General features: G+C 40.7%; 1 pseudogene; it reads left to right on the top strand.

The window, feature by feature from the left end:
- The first annotated feature begins 683 nt into the window (after positions 1 to 683).
- On the top strand, positions 684 to 1,003 carry LOC121444759 (annotated as a pseudogene).
- The last annotated feature ends 2,443 nt before the right edge of the window (positions 1,004 to 3,446 follow it).

The raw sequence follows: 3,446 nt of genomic DNA, 5'->3' as shown, positions 1-3,446 counted from the left end.
AAAGAAGAAGGAAGTTGAATTTTCAGTCCCTCTCACTGTTAGCATGGGACCTCAATCTTCTCATGACCTCAGGCTGAAAACTGGAATCTCTATGATGGCATTCTAGTTCACAGGGCTTCCAATTGCTCCCTGGCTTTCTTGGGTCTACAGTTTATAGAAAGCAGGCTATTGGACTTAGCTTTGAGGAGAATAGAGGAGCTTGGTTCTCTTTCTTTGAAGAACCTCATATACTAATGAACTCTGGAATCAGGCAAAAAGGCAAACCATCTCCAGGTGAGATAGAATCCTCCCTGACAGACTCTTTTCTATTGGGCATGTGCAGCTTTCTTACCTGCAGACTCAAAGTGAAATATCAGTTTTTCTTGGGGCTGAAGCATGCAAACTTCAAACAGGAGCCACCCCACCGGCTTGCCTGAGTCTTGTGTCCTTTCTTAAGAACTCTAAGTCTTCACGTCTCTTGAGCCTTTAACTTGCTTATCTTGCAGGCCTTGGGACCTGCTCACCTCCCTATTCACCTGAGGCAACCTCTAATTATATGTCTTTATACATGCACAACCTAAGAATTTATGTAAAGAGATAGCAGGTCGTCCATCTTCGGACTGTAGCCATTGTGGTGTTGATCACCCAGGGACATCTGTCTTCAGGTTGTAGAGATTGTGGTGTTGATCACCCAGGAGTTAAAAATGGGTGATGTTGACAAAGGCAAGAAAGCTTTGTTCAGAACTGTGCCCAGTGTCACACTGCGGAGGAAGGGAGGCAAGCATAAGACTGGACCAAATATCCATGGTCTGTTTGGAGGAAGACAGGTCAGGCTGCTGGATTCTTCTACACAGATGCCAACAAGAGCAAAGGCATCACCTGGGGAGAGGGTAACCAGATGGAGTACTTGGAGAATCCCAAAAAGTTCATCCCTGGGACAAAAAAAAAAATGATCTTTTCTGGAATTAAGAAGGGAGAGAAGGCAGACTTAATAATTTATCTTGAAAAGGCTACAAATGAGTAATTCCACTGCCTTATTTACTACAAAGCGTGTGTCTCATGATTTTTAATGTGCCCCATAATTAATTCATGCACCAAAATTCAGATCATGAATGGCTAACAATGTTTTTGTTGGGCAGTTCTGATTTAAGTGAAACTGACTCTTAGTAAAGGGGATATGATCTTTTTTACAATAACAATTCCAGTTGTATAAATGCTATTACTGCTCTCCCTTTCTCAAGATAGGATTGGATTTACTTAGTGAAATTCTACTTTTCAAAAAGGTAAGGGTGCCTCCTCAAACCTATTGAGTGGGTTTATGCTTAAATTTATAAAACTGGGCATATAATTATGTTTAAACACTGGGAAAATTCTGTCACCGTCCCAGAAATGGGAAGGCTCCCCTATGTTTCCATTTGTATTCACTGGCCTCTTACAGGCAATGGCTAAACATCATGAAGAAACCATCTCTTCTTCACTCGATGATGTCATTTTAATTAGAATTCCCTAAGTCAAAGGATGCTGCCTTTTACCATTGAAAGGCATTTACTGTGGTCTATGTATACTGTCAAATAAAGAGTATTAGCGCTCTTTAAAAAAATACTTTATGTAGAAATTTGTGTATACATCTAAAGAAAGGTATATCTGGGACTGAAGAGATAGCCCAGAGGTTAAGAGCACTGACTGCTCTTCCAGAGGTCCTGAGTTCAATTCCCAGCAACCACATGGTGACATACAACTATCTATAATGAGATGTGGTGCCCTCTTCTGGTGTGCAGGCATACATGCAGGCAGAACACTGTATATGTAATAAATAAATAATTTTTTTAAAAAGGTATATATGTACATATACATACCTGTTTCATATACAGTTAACCCTTGAACACTATGACACTTTCCCTGGGAAGCCATGAACAAACATTTGCACACTCCAGAGAGAAAGCTAAAGCCATAACAAGGTAAGGATCCCACTGAAGAACTAGGCAAACCAATGGGGTTACTAGGGCTATTTACAGACATAGGGATGAGGGCTTACTTTCAGAAACAAAGGCAGCGAGGGACACTCCCAGAAGCTGCAACCCTGTAGCTCTCTACAAGCCTTGCAGACAACTTAGGAGGTTGGATGGAGTTCACAGGCAGGTTGGCTGGTAGAGGAATCTTCTCTCCTTGCTGCTTATATAACTTAGAGAGGGGTCATGTGAAGTTTATAAGATTCGCCTTACTCAGAATTGTCTCAGGAGTCTTTCTCCCTCCCTCCATAAAAGAATGCTATAATCTGGGTAAAACTGTCACACAACACAAATACTGAAAATTATTGATAATAACAATGCCCAAACTGTGAGCCAAATAGGTCAACCAACATATGCAAAATTGGGTTGCTGAAGGAAAGGCATGGGATAGAGGAACAGCTGAAACAATGGCAGCAGAATTTTCCCCAAATTGTCAGATGCTGAAATACAGATCCAGAAAGCCAGAGGATATACTAGTGGGATAAGTGTAAAGGAAGGAAGAGAGAGAGAGAGAGAGAGAGAGAGAGAGAGAGAGAGAGAGAAGAGGAGAAGAGAAGGGAAGGAGGGAGAGAGGGAGGAAGGGAGGGAGGGAGGGAGGGAGGGAGGGAGGGAGGGAGGGAGGGAAAAGAAAGAAAGGAAGGAGGTAAGCATTGCCTAGACACCTTCTATTCAAATGGCACAAAATCATAAACCAACAAAAATCTTGAAAGAAGCCATGGGGGAAACACCTGAATTACAGAGGAGCAAAAACTAAGAACTACCTATAGCCAGCTTCACTCAGAAAGAATGTGAGCATGAGTTTGAATTAGCCAGTATGTTCAGAGAGAAAACACACCCACAAACCTAAAATTCTGTACATTATGAAACTGTCCTTCAAATGTGTAGTGGGAGAGGCTAAGTAGAACAATAGGTATTCTCAGGCAAACAAAACTGAAAAAATTTGTTGCCAGTAGACCTTCCTGTAAGTCCAGCTGCAGGGAATCCGATGTGCTCTTCTGGACTCTGCTGTAACTGTAGTCATATGAGCGCACGCACGCGCGCACACGCACACACACACACACACGCACGTACACACACACATGCACACACACTTAAAAGTAGAAATAAAATCTTTGTAGAAAGGAAGAGCATTAAAGAAAGAGTATGTGAGGACAATATAAGACATTTATTTTTTAATTGATTAGATAAAAAATTTCAAATAACATTTCATGATTAAATTTATAAATATGCATATGTTGTGTATACTTAGGATTACATGAAATAAACTACAAACAAAAATGGGGTCAGCAGAGAACTAAGGATATTTTTTTGTATAATGGTTTTGCTACCCATGAAGCAGCATACTGTTATTTGAACATAGAGGTGGATTCTCTGTTAATATATATTGCAAACTCTAAGGCAATCACTGAAAGGGGTTTTAAAGGAAGGATAACCGATTCATTCACAAATGAGAGAAAA

The sequence above is a fragment of the Microtus oregoni genome, unplaced genomic scaffold, assembly GCF_018167655.1.
Source record: "Microtus oregoni isolate MIOR12 unplaced genomic scaffold, Mior012 000139F_ref0000186, whole genome shotgun sequence".
Classification (NCBI taxonomy): domain Eukaryota; kingdom Metazoa; phylum Chordata; class Mammalia; order Rodentia; family Cricetidae; genus Microtus; species Microtus oregoni.
Note: the sequence above shows the minus strand (reverse complement) of the source record. Positions and strands in the feature narration are given on the sequence as shown.